This window comes from Herpailurus yagouaroundi, unplaced genomic scaffold (assembly GCF_014898765.1).
Source record: "Herpailurus yagouaroundi ecotype Mexico unplaced genomic scaffold, PumYag 159, whole genome shotgun sequence".
Taxonomy (NCBI): Eukaryota; Metazoa; Chordata; class Mammalia; order Carnivora; family Felidae; genus Herpailurus; species Herpailurus yagouaroundi.
The window spans coordinates 56922574-56940126 of record NW_024412400.1 but is presented as its reverse complement, the minus strand read 5'-3'; positions in this window follow the sequence as shown (position 1 = coordinate 56940126).

Below are 17553 nucleotides of genomic sequence, written 5' to 3'. Positions count from 1 at the left end.
CCCACCATGTTTTAGGTGTATGTTGTGATATGTTACATCCCTTTATTTTGTGAATTCTTTGACTGGTTTCTTTTTCAGGAATATTAATTTTTATTGTTTATGTTTCCTACCTCTACACTGTCACTCTGGCCTCTTCTTTCCACTCAAAGAATGCCTTTTCATATTTCTTGCAGGGATGGTTTAGTGATCATGAACTCCCTTAGTTTTTGTTTGTCTGGCGAAACTCTGTATTTCTTTCTATTCTGTTTTAAAAAATTTATTAATGTATAGATTTTTAATGTAAATTCCACACCCAATATGGGGCTTGAACTGTCGACCTGAAGATTGAGTCATATGCTTAACTGACTGAGCTATCCAGGTGCCCCTTATATTCTGAATGATAGCCTTGCTGGATATATTATTCTTGGCTGCAGATTTTTCCCATTTAGCACTTTGGATCCTCCCTTCTGTCTTGGAAAGTTTCTGCTGAAAAATTTTCTGCTAGCCTTATGGGTTTCTCCTTGTATTTCCTGTCTTCTTTTGTCTTGCTACCTAAAATTTTTAAAAATCATTTTGCCAATTTTGGGGTGCCTGGGTGGCTCAGTTGGTTAGGCAACTGACTTCAGCTCAGGTCATGATCTCACAGTTTGTGGGTTCGAGCCCTATGTCAGGCTCTGTGCTGATAGCTCAGAGCCTGGAGCCTGCTTCAGATTATGTGTCTCCCCCTCTCTCTACCCCTCCCCTGCTCACACTCTGTGTCTCTTTGTCTCTCAATAATAAATAAACGTTCAAGGATTAAAAAAAAATCATTTTGCCAATTTAATTACAACATGTCTTGGGGTGTATCTGCTTTTGTTTATTTTGATGGGAAATCTCTGTGCCTCTTGGATCTGGTTATCTGTTTCTTTCCCCAGAATAGGGAAGTTTTCAGCTATTATTTCTTCAAAAAAATTTCTGAACCCTTTTCTCTCTCTCCTTCTGCGACTTCTATAATATGATTGCTATTATAGTTGAAGGAGTCACTGAGTTCCCTATGTCTATTCTTGTTAAGCCTAATTCTTTTTTTCTATTTTGTTCAGCTTGATTAATTTCCATTACTCTGTCTTCTAGTTCACTAATTCATTCTTCTGCCTCTTCCAGCCTTCTGTTCATTACATCAGATGTGTTTCTCATTTCATTTATTGAGCCATTTATATGCTGTGTTATTCCTTATCTCTTTGTTAAGGGTCTCATTCAGGTCTTCCACTCTTTTCTCAAGTCCAGTGAGTATCCTTATGATAATTATTTTAAATTCTCTACCAGGCAGGTTAATTATATCTGTTTCTCTTAGATCTCTGGTTGTGGCCTTGTTCTGTTCTTTCATTGTAGATAAATTTCTCTGTCCTCTCATTTTGTCTAAGTTTCTATACCTGTCTATGTTAGAAAGACCCACCATGTCTCCTGTTCTTGAGGGTAATGCTTTATGAAGAAGAGGTGCTATGATGCCCTGTTCCCTAGGGCCTGAAACTTCTGGAAGTTTCTCCAGTGTGTTCTTTTTTTATTTATTTATTTATATATGAAATTTATTGTCAAATTGGTTTCCATACAACACCCAGTGCTCATCCCAAAAGGTGCCCTCCTCAATACCCATCACCCACCCTCTCCTCCCTCCCACCCCCCATCAACCCTTAGTTTGTTCTCAGTTCTCAACAGTCTCTTATGCTTTGGCTCTCTCCCACTCTAACCTCTTTTTTTTTTCCTTCCCCTCCCCCATGGGTTCCTGTTAAGTTTCTCAGGATCCACATAAGAGTGAAACCATATGGTATCTGTCTTTCTCTGTATGGCTTATTTCACTTAGCATGACACTCTCCAGTTCCATCCACGTTGCTACAAAAGGCCATATTTCATTTTTTCTCATTGCCACGTAGTATTCCATAGTGTATATAAACCACAATTTCTTTATCCATTCATCAGTTGATGGACATTTAGGCTCTTTCCATAATTTGGCTATTGTTGAGAGTGCTGCTATGATGCATAGGGGCACTTGTACCCCAATGTTCTCCAGTGTGTTCTACCTGTGTTCTGCTGTTGGATTCTGGCCAATTTATCCTTCAGACCAGTCATCTGCAGAGGCCATCTTTACCTGTTGTGGGCAGTGTTTGGTCCCTGGCCTGAATGTGGTGAGTTTTAACTGGGTGCGCTCTGGTCTGCTTTTGAAGTGAGACCTGTGGCCACTGCTGCCTGAACCACGGTGCCATAAAACTTGCATGTTGCGAAATGTGGTATGAGCAGGGTTTTGGGCTGGTCTTCTGGGGTAGGGGTCTTGCTGCTCTGGGACTGAGGCAAGTGTGACTGAGAGGTGTGGTTCCACTGGAGCATGGGAGTGGGGCTTGGTGTAAGCAAATTAAGTAGTGAGTTTCAGCACTACAATTGTTTCCATAGGTGGCCTTGTGCTTATGATGAGGAAGGAGTGGTACAGAAATGGCACTGGGCCTTCGTTTGTTCTCAGAAGGGTCTCTCCATGAATATCTTTGGGATATGTTCCAAGATGAGTGAATAATTTCCCACTGTGTGCCTCAGGTGCACTTCAGATTGCTGTTTCCATGCCATATATGAATGGGTTGTTTGCCTGCTTTCTTTCCAAGAGTAGCACAGTGCTCTCTAGGCTTGATTGCAACTAAGCCCATCGACCTTTAAAACTCCAAGTTTTAACCCCTAATTATTGTAAGAATGCATGAAATTTGGCTCCTCTCATTTTCCATGTCAATTGCTATCAGGATTCATTTTCTCTTGTGGGTTCCCGTGTATTAGTCTTTCTCTCACCCCTTTTCATGACCATGGCTCCCTCCCCACTGCAGTGACTATGATCCATTTCTCCCAAGCCTTATCTCTGCATGTCCTACCTTCTTTGATGTGGCCTCTTCTCTACTTTAGTTGTAGAGTTTGTTCTGCCAGTCTTCAGGTCAATTTCTGGGGTATTTGAATGATCTGATAGTTATCTAGTTGTATTTGTGGGATAAGGCAAGCCTGGGGTCTTCATACTCCTCCCCCATTTTCCAATCTCAACATATAACTTTTGACCATTGGTAGGGTTTCCTTTATTCTATAGTTTATAAGAAAAATAGTTGTTGATTGTAAACAAACTCAAACTCCAACTCCTATTTATGAGGATAGAACTTACTCATTTGTCCCAAAGTCTTCTTTAAAAATAATTATATATTGGGGCACTGAGTGGCTCAGTTGAGGGAACATCCAACTCTTGATTTTGGCTCAGGTCATGATCTCATGGTGTGAGATCGAGCCCCATGTTGGGCTCTGCAATGAACATGGAGCCTGCTTGGGATTCTCTCTCCCACTCTCTCAGTCCCTCCCCTGGTTGTGCTTTCTCTCTCAAAATAAATAATCATCAAAAAATAATAAATACTTATTAATTAAATAAAGTAAATAAAATGTCGCTATGTCACATAGTCTTCTTTTTAACTTTCAGGTGGTGCTAAAGAAAATTTCAGTCCCGACATTATTTAGATCCTCACTGTGCATCAGTTGCTTATTGCTTTCCATGTCTCATAATAATATTAATTGAAAAAAATCAGATTTTTTAAAACATATTAAAGAATAAGAGTTTTTTTTTTAATGTAGAAATACTCCTTAACTTTGTTCCCAGGACAGCTTGCTTTCTTCCACTCTTGGTTCTTGCCATCAGTAGGAGGGCATCTTTGCCATACTCTCTTGTTTAGTTGCCCATTCCTTGTCATAAGGTCTACAAATGCAGGGCCAGAATTATATCTCAAGTCCATGGACCCTGAATCTATCATTACTCCAATGTACCAAATGACTTACTTGCATTTTCTTAAGAATGAAAATAACAAACTAATCCCCACTTAAAAAGAAGAAAAAAATCTTTCATATAGAAATGGGAGTTCACTAAGTACATCCTTGATTTAAAATAATGGCCAGCACTTATTTCTTTGCCATTGGAGTTCTTTATTAATTGTACCAGGCTTTAAAAATTGAGATTTTAATTCTTAAAGAACTTCCATAGTAGTAACTTTGGAAAAAGCTTTTTGGGGCAAATATGAACTTGTGTTATAATAGAACAAACTTGTTCTGACTTAGGATTTTGTTTTACTGTCCTAGGTAAAGTTAAGTTGAAACTCTAGATTTAGTACTATCTAAAAACTGCAGTGCAAGTTACAGATTATTTCAGAGCTGCTTTTTAAAAATATTATTGAATCCAATGGGTAATTTCTTCAAGGCCCAAATATATAAAAATTAGTTAACAATCACAATGTGATAATGGCTTTTCTCTCTAGGAACAGATAAAAGAAAGTATAGCTCATTTCAAGATTTTGGAGTTTCTATCCTCCCAGAAGGACAATTTTTTGCAAAGTTTATAAATATGCTAAGCCTTTCTCAATATTTGTCATTGGTTAATAAATTATGCTGGTTAATATCATATCTAATAAAATATTTATTATAAACATCAGGAGGCATGGTTTCAGCTAAGACTTTAGTTAAAAAAAAAAATCTATGGGTCAGTAGCTTGATATATTCTCTTTAATCAAAAAGAATAATGAATTGAGTCACACACAGTAGGACACAGGTTGAAAACCTGCAGTGAAACTATCTTAATTTGTTCTACTCCCATGCTATTAACTTAATTACCATACAATTTAAAGTTAATAATAAATACAGTTTAAATGAGATCAGAGTAAAGTGTGAGCAATTATGCCCAAAACTTTAATATAAGACACAATGAGTTTTATCAATTAATTTCAATTCTATTTGACTTCCCCTGAAACCCTCAAATTGAAATAGATTAAACCTCAAATTAAAGAGAATAGAATTTTTGATAGTCACAATAAGATGATAATGTAAATCAGCCACTGTCTTGTTGCCACATTATAGTCTTTTGGAATAGAAATTCCTAGCACAGTTTGAATTGCAGGTCATACAATATTACAGCAATGTATTAGCAGAGTAGTGGTAAGATTTGTTCCCTGGATGATAAAGTTTTAGGCCCTTATTTACACATCAGAATACCCAGATTTACCTTCTTTTTTTTTTTTTAATTTGAATTCCAGTTAGTTTAGTATTAGTAAACTAATAGTAATATTAAACTAATATAGTAATAGTAAACTACTAAACTACTAAAGTAGTTAATTATTAATTATTAGTTATTATTATTAGTTAACTAATATTTTATTAACTAATTATTATTAGTTAACTAATTAACTAATATTTAACTAGTTAAATATTAACTAGTTAACTAATATTTAATTAACTAATTATTATTAGTTATTATTAATAAGCTAATAAATAAAAACTAATAAACTACTAGGTTTAGTAAACTATTAAACTAATAAAGTAATAGTAAACTACTAATAGTAATATTAGTTTCAGGTGAACAATTTAGTGATTCAGCAATTAATTATATACAACACCCAGTGCTCATCATAACAAGTGCCTTCCTTAATCTCCATCACCTGTTTAACCGCTACCCACCCCCCCAACTTCTTGTGATAACTATTAGTTTGTTCTCTAGCTAAGATTCTGTTTCTTGTTTTGCCTCTTTCCCCACTCTGTGATTGATTGCTTTGTTTCTTAAATTCTACATATGAGTAGAATCATATAGTATTTGTCTTCCTCTGACTGACTTCTTTTACTTAGCATGATACTCTCTAGCTCCTTCTATGTCATTGCAAATGGCAAGATTTCATTATTTTTTATGGCTGAGTAATATATTACTCCTTTATATATCATTTGGACCCTTTCCGTAATTTGGCTATTATAGATAACCCCAGCTTTGTCTTTTGTATATCTCACTTTTTTAAAAATAACCATCATAAATGTTTGTTTATTTTGAGGGAGAGGAGAAAATGCAAGCAGGGGAGAAACAGAGAGTGGGAGAGAGAGAATCCCAAACAGGTTCCCTTCTGTCATTGCAGAGCCCCATGCAGGGCTCCAACTCACAAACTGTGAGATCATGACCTGAGCCAAAGTCAAGAGTTGGATGCTTAACTGACTGAGCCATCCAAGTGCCCCTGTATATCTCACTTTAACTGAAAACCTTGTTTTATTCCACAGAATAACTGTATTTAAGAATATGTATGAACATGCCCAGCATTTTTAATATGAGAAGAACTGTTAGAAGTAAAATTACAAGATGTGTTGTTTTTTTAAAATGGACATCAGCAAATAAATATAATGAGTTCATTTGTGTTTCCTTCTTACAGAGTAAGACCATTTCATTTAATTATCTCAATCCGAAAATATGTCGAACTCTTAAGAATCACATGAAAAAAGCATCCTGACACATTTTTAAGTGAAACAATTGGACTTAATGTAACAATTTGAAAATGTACATATAACTTATTGAGACCCAGATACGGGAATTTAAAATCTTTGGGGAAAGTACCTTGAAATGAAGTTTTCCCGTCATAATTACTGGCTGCTTAATTTGCAGAAATATTAAGATGACTGCCTTCCTGACATTTACATAACAAACATTTTGATTTAGTAGTTTGATATACAACATTTATTTTTAAGTCATTATCCCAACTTCTACTACTAGCAAACAAATCCATGAAGAGTATAGTAAACTCTGAAAGAGCAACTAGTATATGTGGCACATAAAAATAAACCAATTAAAAAAAGAGAATGTCAAACAACAAAGTATATTTGAAAAACTAAGGATTAGCTATTTAGTAATCAATTTCCTTTCAATGATAATAGTTTTGAAAATTTTAGAAGTTGAAAATCAGCAACTGAAAATGAACCAGTCTTGTATACAGTTAGTTAATGGAACACAAATGTTTCTTTCTCTCTGAACTATAAAAAAAGGATTGTTGTTCCATGGCAACTCTATTAGTTTTCTAGTATCATGTAAATTACCACAGATTTAGAGGTTAAAAAGCAACACTCATTTATTATATCACATTTTCAGCAGGTTAAAAAAGTCCAGGAATAGCATTGCTCAGGGTCTTAGGGAGCTGACATCAGGCGTCACTAGGTTGTGTTGTCATCTGGAGCTTGGGGCCCTCTTTCAAGCATATTCAGGTTTTAGACAGAAGTCGGCTTCTCTTAAGTGTCATCTCTGTTTTTTGCTGGTAATAGAGCAGAAGTCCCTCTCATTTCCAAGTGGTCACTCTCTGGTCCTGGTCCTGTCAAAACTTGACAGTTTACTTCTACAAGGCCAGCAGGACAATCTCTCTCACACTTTTAATGTCTTCCTTCAGAAAGATGGTTCCTTTTAAGAGCTCACCTAATTAGGTCCTATCTACCCACAATAACTTTCCTTTTGATAACCTCAAAGTCAACTAATTTAGGACCTTAACTGCATTGCAAAATTGTTTTCATTTTTGTCCTCTAACATACTTTAATCATGGGAGTGAAATCCGTCCTATTCCTTCCCCTGCCCACATAGAAGGAGAAGGGATTATATATCAGGATTTATACTTCAGGAGGAAAGGGTCTGGGGGACCTTCTCAGAATTCTCCCTACTACAGAAATCTATGGTATTCGTAATGTAAAATTTTGCAAATTCATGAAACACTTGAGCTTGAACTATCCTCAGTCATTCATTCTTATGGTTAGAAAAAAATGTTTTTGAAAGATGGAGTGACTGCCTTATTTTCTGTTTTGCATGACAGGTGTTTAAAGATTTCTTTTTGAGAGCAAAATTTAAAAACTGATGGATTTTTGTCTGTTTCTAGGTATGTAGAAATAGTAGTAACAAGTTTGCCCAGGATAACAAAGTTAATAGTAGAACTAGGATTGCCCCCGTATCTGACACCATCAGTGCTCGGTGTTTCATTGTTTTTCTTGCTGTGTGAACAGAGAACTTTATAACATATTTTCCACATCTATTGAGGGCGTCATTTTCCCTTTATTTTGTTATTGCAGCTGGTTTTATTGATTTTCAACTTTTGCTCACCTTGCATTTATTCTTTGTGGCATCTTTGAAGATTTTCTTTGTATTTTTGGTTTTCAACTATTTGCTCAGATTTTTCTTCATGGATTTCTTTTTATTCATCCCCCTTGATGTCTGCCAAGTTCCTAGAATCTATTGATTGATTCCTTTCATCAGTTATTGAAAATTCCAAGCTGTTATCTTTTAAAAAGATGACTTATATTCTCACTCTTCTCTTTCCCTGAATCCTATTAAATGTATTTTAGATTTTCGCAGTGTATTTTCTACATCTCTTACCTTTGTCTTCTGTTTCCCAGTTACTTGCTTGTGCATTTAAGGTTTTCCCTTAACCTACTTCACGTTCACTAATTTCTTTCAGCATATCACAACTGCTAATAAGTGTTTCCAGTGAGTGCATGGCTATGTTAGATTTACATAAAATACATCCTCATTGTACAGATTGATGATGTTTGCAATATTTATACATTAAGGTAAAATTCACACACAAAATATTTTCATCATCCCAGAAAATGTTCACATGCTCTTTCTAGTCAATCATCACTTCCGTAGTCAGATTTCTAGCCTCATGCATTAGTTTTGCTTCTTTTTGAATATTATATCAAGTGAATAAAACAGTAAACACTTTTTCCCTTTTTATTTTCCTCAAAATAGTTTTTGTGCTTCATCCTTGCTGTTGCATCAACATTAGTTCCTTCTTTATTATTATTATTATTATTGCTAAATAGTATACCTTTGTATGACTATGCCTCAACTTATCCAGTCTCTTGGTTTATAGGCATTTGGTTTATAGGCATTTTCCTTCTTTGTTTCTAATATTTAAGCCTGTTTTTCTTTTGCTTGCCTTCTTGCACCCAAATGCTTATATGTTTATATGCCTATAAACCTATAATGCCATTATAAAAGGTTGCCTATGAATATGTTCAAGTCATGTTGTGTATATACAGGTCTTCATTTCTCTTGTATAAAATATCTACTGTCAGATTACTAGGTTATAGAGTAAGTACATGGTTAATTTTAGAAGAAACCATTTTTCCCAAGTGATTTTAACATTTTACATTCCCTCCAATAATATGTGAAAATTCTAGTTTCTACACATCCTTCCCAACATTTGGTATTACCATTTTTTGTCATTCTAGTTGGTGTGAAGTAATATATCCTCATGATGGTATCAATTTGCACTTCACAGTTCAGGAAATGTGTTGAGCATTTTCTCATGTTTGGGCACTCATATCTTTTTCTGTGTATGGTTTATTCAAATAATTTGTCTATTTTGTCAATTAGGCATTATTTTCTTACTATAAAATTATAAAAGTTCTTTACATATTCTAGGTATAAGTTCTTTATTATACATAAGCATTAAAACTACTTTTTGTCCTCTTGTAATGTAACTTGCCTTTTAGTTTCTGAAACAGCGTCTCTTGATTAGCAATAATATATCATTTTGATTAAGTCTAGTTTGTTTTTATGGTAATTGATTATAGGTGCTATATAAGCATTTTTTTTTCTTTCCAGAGATTTCAAAAATACTGTAAAGTTTCATCCAGAAGTTTTATATTTAATTTAGGATTTTACATATAGAACTCTAATGTATCTCAAATTAATGATTGGTTTTTTTTCTGCTTACGTTGATTCCTGTAATTCTTGATAATGATATTTATCTGTGTCTACTTTACTTTCACCCATGTTTTGTAGAGATCTAAAATCACATTTCATTTCTTAGAATTTTGATGGTTTTTATCGTATTTAAAAAAGTATTTATCTTATTTTCCAATTGTTTGCAGTTGCTTATAAAAATGTAGATGATTGTTGAAGTTGACCTTCCATGAACAAAATTGTTAACTTCATTTATAGTTTGCATAGTTTTCTTTTTTTCATATTCCCATTGATTTGTTGTTGCTAGGCCTAGGGGAGATGTTTTCAACATAAGTATAATATTAATTGTATGATTTCTAAAGTCATAAAATTATGTTACAAGCAAACGTAATATATTCATTGGCTCAGCAAATCTGTAAACATTTAATACACAGTAGATTCAGAGACAGAAAAGGCTTCATTCTCAGAGTTTATAGATAATATAAGAGCAGAGATGGGAGCACAGATAATAACAAGTAATTAGACAACTATGTTAGAAGGAATTACTAGTGTAAAGAGTAATTGAGTAGTTTTTTTCCAATTACATTACAGCTTGGTTTTATTAAGAGTCTTATTTCCTTTATACTGAAGTATTGTCCTTGGCGTATGTGCAATATGAATCAGTCTTTTCTATCTCTGTATCCGACTTGTATGTTTAATGAATGAATGAGTTATAGAGTGATTGTATGAATGACTGAATAATTTCTTTTGCTTAAGAAACAATTTTATGACTTAAAAATATTTATTTTCAAGAAATAGTTAAAGGTTTCCAAAGGAATGGAAATTATTTTATCTGAAAAAGCATTACTAGTCACTCATCCTTTACAGAATACTTAGTTTGTACCATCAATCACATTTCATTAGTTTTGCACATGTGTACTTACCAGAGTCTGGGTTCTTTGAGGTTTGAAACTAGACAATGCTAGTAAAATAGTGGATGTTCCATAAATGCATGTTTTGTGAATGAGTGGATTAAAAACTAGACATTGTTGATCCACTGAGCAAAACGTTCAAGAAATTCTACATTGTATTATACTTAGATACAAGCAATTTAGTATTTGTCAGGTTTGCTCTATTATGTCAAGATTTCATTTCATGGTAAAAATGGAACTTTATAGTGTGCATGTCAGAGAACATTATTTTCTATTTGATAAGGACACTGCTTGAATTTAGAGACAATAACTTTTCTTTCTATTAATGTCATCATTCCATCAAGAGCCTAAGGCACTGACATATATTACAAAACAATAGGTCACAGAGAAAAGCACTTTAAAATTTTCCGTATAAATTCATAAGTTAAATTGATTTATACCCATAAGTGACAACTTGTTGCAGAATTTAAATGGATGTGTTCACAAGGCAATAGTTAAATACTGAAAGCTGTGCCTATGTGCTTAACATCCATGCAATGGCATACTGTTCATGAAGATGTTATGAAGGAGAGCATGGCAGTATAACCAAACATTCAAATATCCAAATATTAAGGTTCTACTAAAAATAAAACTCTGGATTGAAACAAAAAACTCATGAATTTGTTGAGGGCACTAAGAATGACATCGCAGTATCATACATTCATCAACAGTTTCTGTACATTTAAAAATAAATAGAAATCAAATTCAATATATAAATAATATAGTTTGAGTTTCTTTAAAACAAGCTGTGTCACTAATTTTTTGAAATCTTTGGTTCTTCTTTAATCCAATATTTTCTCATGTCTCCAGAATAAGTTTTTAGATTAAATTTCCATATTAATGTTAGTTCATATTTTCTCTTATATTGAAAATGATCCATCATGAATGAAAATTTAGAGAGTCAGGATTTAGTCACACCTAACTGTAACTTCAATCTGAAATGTAGTCTGTCCTCAATTTTAATTTTGCCCACTGGAGTTAATGATTTGAATATTGCCCCTTATTTGCAGGTCTATGCTCTCTTTGGAATATTATTGCTGAACAGAATGTTTCAAATATTATACTTTTTTTTAAAATAAAAGCTTTTATAAAAGCCATATTTACAATCACAAACCCAATGATACAAGAATATTAAGAGACAATAAAAAGACATTGATAACTGAAATAGAATCAGTCATCTTTTACTAAAAGTTAAAGGTCTGGAAAAACTGTTCTGGTGATTCATTTAAGTATAAATGGTAATAGTTTCAGCTTCATGGTAAAAGATTATGACTGAAATATGGTCATTACTGATAGTTATTCAGGACTGTTAGAAAGAAAGAGAACTACAGAATGTTTTAGGCAACTGAGGTTAAATCATATGAAATTAATAATATTTTATTTTTAAAATTGAATAACAAAGCAATTTCATATGTCTCAAAACTAAAATTATTTGGCACTCTGACAGTTTTTTTTTTTTTTGCTTTGGTAACTGATTTATGATAAGCTCTATCAACCTCTAAATATTAATGAGATCAGATTAATATTTATCACTGCATTAAATATTTCCCATGAACAAAACTGTTCAGTCACCAATCTCTGAGGCTCTTCTCAAATGGAGAGGTTCTATGCCAAATGTTGGGGAGAAAGTGGATTTTTATACATTCCTCATGCGAGTAGAAATTTAAGACTCTTCGTAACAACAACAAAAAAAGACATTTGGCATTTTCCCATAAAGTTAAGCATTTACATGTCCTAAAACCCAGCAATTCCACTCACTCCCAGATATATGCTCAAGGAAAACTCTTGCCCAGGTATTAAAGATAACATGATTAAAAAAAAGGTTAATAGCAAAATATTTGAATGACTTCAAATACACATTGACAGGAGAATGGTTTACTAAATTGTGATATATTTGCAATGAAATATTCTAAAGGAATAAAAATATATATGGCAACATGCAACAGTATTGATGAAATGGCAATATACACTTGAATGAAAAGACCTCCCTAATATTACATAGAATGATATTCCTTAACGAAGTTCAAATTTTTAGTAAAAGTTTAAGTAAGGTGATAAAATCGAACATAAAAAAGCAGGGGAACATTGAACACAAGATTCAGGATGATGGATGTAAGATGTTTTCAGTTGTCCAGGTTTTGTCTTCATTCGTCTCATGGATGTTGTATTATTATATATAATTGAATCCATAAATAAATGAGGGCTTCCTGTGAACAGATTATGAGAGTGTGTCATAAAACAAACATTGCAATTAATCCACTTCAGTAAATATGTGGTCCAAAATAAAATAAATCTGGGAGTCAAATAATATTTGCCATTGACAAATGAGAAATCCAAGACACAGCCAAGTTTATTAAGGTATTATTAGCTGTACCTGTTACACATTCCTCCTTAGAAAAAGAGTGCATGATGGCATATTTGACAGATGACATGAAATCCTGCCCCCTACAGCATATCTAATCTGTCATCGAGGCAGGAAACAAAAATGTGTATCATTAGAGAATTTCTGAATTCAGGCTTTGTTTTCAGAATGTTTCCTGACCTTGATGAGCCAGTTGCATGTAGAGGACGTGTTGAGCGCACCATCACAGCTCCAGCCATATTGGCCTTGCTCTGCTCTGCCTTCTACCTTGTATGCTCTTCTCAAAGGTTCTCCTAGATTTTCCTTGATGAATTCTGGTGTGTACCACATCCACCTTAAGAAGGTCTAACTGATCTTGCTAAACAAGGTAGCAAATCACCCCACTCCTAACTTGTTAGTATTCATCCCATGGCTCTATTTTCTGTTTTGCAACTCCCTGTTTTCTTTTAACAAAGTTTTATTTTTTTTTAAAAAAAGTTTATGCATTTTAGAGAGAGAGAAAGAGAGAGAGAGAGGGACAATAGGGGAGGAGCAGAGAGAGAGAGAGTGAGAGAGAGAATTCCAAGCAGGCTCCATGGTCTCAGCACAGAGCCACACAGGGAGGTGGTGGGTGGGGGGCTTGATCCCACAAAGGTGAGATCATGACCTGAGTCGAAATCAAGTGTCTGATACATAACTGACTGAACCACCCAGGCACCCCTTAATAAATTTCTTCAATTGCATGCTTTATCACCTATTTATGTAATTTTTCAATTGTATTTATTTTTTTTCTTCTTTAACCTTATTACTCCTCAATATATAAATAACTTTATATTATTTATCTTTGGAGGTAGTACCATTCTACTTAGGTTGGCTATACTTTGAAATTGGAACAGAAGTCATTTTTTAAGTTACTTTTTAAAGTTTTTTTTTTTTAATTCATTTTGAGAGAGAGAGAGAGGCTGGAAGAGAAAGAGAGTGTGTGTGAGAGCATGTGAGTGAGCATATGAGCCAGGGAGGGGAAGAGAGGGAGAGACAAAATTCTAAGCAGCCTCCTCACTGTCAGTGCAGAGCTCACGCAGGACTCCATTTCAAGAACTATGAGATCATGACCTGAGATGAGATCAAGAGTTGAATGCTTAACCAACTGAGCCACCCAGGTGCCCCTTAAATTACTTTTTAAGTCATTCCTTTTATTTACATATGGTCATGGAAACACAAATTGGGACTCTACATCTTTAGTTCTCTGATGACAAGTTTATATACTAAGGAATTCCAACCAGGGAAACTTTATACTTTATATTTAAATATTTAGCAGTGAAGACTTCATCATTGTTTTCCTCAACAAGTGCATCTGCATAGTAATTTCCAGATTTTGAGAACGTTGCCTTGCCCACACACCATATCATAAAATTGCTATTTTCAGAGGCATCAAGAGACATAGATGACCCTACAAATAGATTTTATGTTGTTTGAGTATCAGTTTGTGCAAATATGAACTAGAAATGTAACCATTTATCCTGGAAACTAAGATACTTCAAAGATTGTTCTCCTGTTTTACCTTTTTCTCAAAACCTTTCTCACCAAATTCAGTGCACTGCAGGAACCCATTCAAATATTTTATGCTGACTTGAATTTAGCTTTGTGTGTTGCTTCATTAGGAGCAATAATGAGGCTTGAATAATGACACTTGCTAATGGAATAAAAATACTATGGAACAACAACAGCAGATTCCTCCATCCCTCACTCCTGATGGGGCAACAAATGTGACTTTAAAGATTTAACACACAGGAGGATATCATACATGCATTGGGTCAGGTTTCTGCTGTGCTGTTTCTATTAGTGCTAATCACAGCTTGCTGTTCAAACTACATTTTATCTGGTCAGCATTTTCTCATAATATAAATTGACTAAAATATAACAGCTGAAGAGTGTACAGTCTAGACTATAGGACACAAAATACACAATTCATAGCAATGCTAAAAAGGACTCTGACTTGTGTATCTGAGTTCTAGTTCCTCTTGAATACTTGTTTAGAGAACTAAGGAGACTTTGCTCACATTAATCTGTCAATTATAGCTTATATTTGTACAATCGGTTACCTTTTTAGTCTCTTTTGCAAGAAACCTTGATTAGACTTCATTCTAGACAAAAAATCATATCAAGGAGCAGAATTTTGAGTTGGAAATAAATTGGTTTTTCTTTATTTTTTTTACATTTCTTTTTTTTAATATTAATTTTTAAATTTAAATTCCAGTTAACATAGTGTTAAATTAGTTTCAGGTGTACAATATAGTGATACAACAATTCCATAAATCACACAGCGCTCATCATTATAAGTGCACTCCTCAATCTCCATCATCTATTTCACCCATCTCCCAACACCCTCCCCTCTGGTAAACAGTTTGTTCTCTATAATTAAGAGTCTGTTTCTTGTCTCTTGTTTTTCCTTTGCTCATTTGTTTTGTTTCTTAAATTCTAAATGAGTAAAAATCATGATATTTGACTTTCTCTGACTGATTTCGCTTTGCATTATACTCTTTAGATCCATCCATGTTCTTGCAAATGGCAAAATTTTATTCTTTTTTTAGGGCTGAATAACATTCGTTTATGTATACACACATATAATGTATATAAACCTATGTACATATATATAATTATGGTACATATACATACCAAAATTTCTCTATCCATTCATAAATCGACGGACACTTGGGCTGCTTCCATATCTTGGCTATTGTAAATTACACTGTTATAAACATACCGGTGCATGTTTCCCTTTGAATTAGCATTTTTTGTATTCTTTGGGTAAATACACTGTAGGGCAATTGCTGGATAATAATGTAGATCTGTTTTAACTTTTTGAGGAAACTTTATACCGTTTTCTAGAGTAGCTGCACTAGTTTGCATTCCCACTCATAGTGCAAGAGGGTTGCTTTTTCTCAACATCCTTACCAACATCTGTGGTTTGTTGTATTTTTTATTTTAGCCATTCTAACAAAGGTGAGGTGATATCTCATTGTACTTTTGATTTTCATTTCCCTAATGGTAAGTGATAACATATTTTCATGTGTCTGTTGGCCATCTGGATGTCTTCTTTGGAAAAATGTCTGTTCATGTCTTCTGCCCTTTTGTAAATGAATTATTTGTTTTTTGGGTGTTGAGTTTTATGTTTATATATTTTAGATACTAATGCTCTTGGTCATGTCATTTGCAAATATCTTCTCCCATTCTGTAAGTTGCCTTTTAGTTTTGTTGATTGCTTCTTTCTGCTACCCAGAAGTTTTTTATCTTGATGTAGTCTCAATGGTTTATTTTTTTGTTTCCATTGTGTCAGGAGACATATGTAGAAAAACGTTGCTACAGCTGATGTCAAAGAGGTCACTGCCTATGTTCTCTTCTAGGATTTTTACGGTTTTACATTTAGGTCTTCCATACATTTTGAATTTATTTTTGTGAATGGTGTAGAAAGTGGTCCAGTTTCATTCTTTTGCATAGTGCTGTCTAGTTTTCCCAGCTCCCCTTGAAGAGCCTGTTCTTTTCCAATTGGATGTTCTTTCCTACTTTGTAAAAGATCAAATGACCGTATAGTTGCAGGTTTATTTCTGGGTTTTCTATTCTTTCCTATTGATCTAGTAGTCCTCTTTTGTGCCAGAACCACACTGTTTTGATTACTGTAGCTTTGTAATATAACTTAAAGTCTGGAATTGTGATGCCTCCAGCTTTGCTTTTCCTTTTCAAGATTTCTTTGGCTATTTGGGGTCTTTTGTGGTTCCATACAAACTTAGGATTGTTTGTTCTAGCTCTAAGAGAAATGCTGGTGGTATTTCGATAGGGATTGCATTAAACGTGTAGATTGTTGGGAAGTATAGATGTTTTAACTATATTTGTTCTTCCAATCCATGAGCATTAAATGTCTTGATTTCTTTGTGACATCTTCAGTTTCTTTCATCAGTGTTTTATAGTTTTCAAAGTAAAAGTCCTTCACCTCTTTAGTTAGATTTATTCCTAGGTATCCTACTATTTGGGGTATAATTGGAATGGGATTGATTCCTTAATTTCTCATCCGGTTTCATAATTGGTGTATAGAAATGCAACAGAATTTTGTATGATGATTTTATTTCTTGTGACTTTACTTAATTTGTTTATCAGTTCTAGCAGCTTTTTGGTAGAATCTTTTGGGTTTTAAATATATATAGCATCTCATGTCATCTGCAAATAGTTAAAGTTTTACTTCTTCCTTACCAATGTGGACACCTCTTCTTTCTTTTTGATGTCTGATGGCTGTGACTGGAACTTCCAGAACTATGTTGAATGAAAGCAGTGGTAGTGGACATCCTTTTCTTGTGCCTGACCTTAGGGAAAAAACTCTGTTTTCCCCTATCAAGGATGATGATACCTCCGGGTTTTTAATATATGACTTTTATTATGTTGAGGTATTTCCCTCTAAACCTACTTTAAGGAAGGTTTTATCATAAATGAATCTTGTACCTTGTCAAATATTTTTTTCTGCATCTATTGAAATGATCATATGGTCCTTATCCTTTCTCTTATTGATGTGATGTATCATGTTGATTGATTTGTGAATATTGAACCACTCTTGCAACCCAGGAACATATCCCCCTTGATCATGATGAATGATTTTTTTATGTATTGTTGTATTTGTTTGATAGTATTTTGTTCAAGATTTTTGCATCCATGTTCATCCGGGATATTGGCCTGTATTTCTGTTTTTAAGTGGTATTTTTATCTGGTTTTGGTGTCAGGGTAATGCTGGA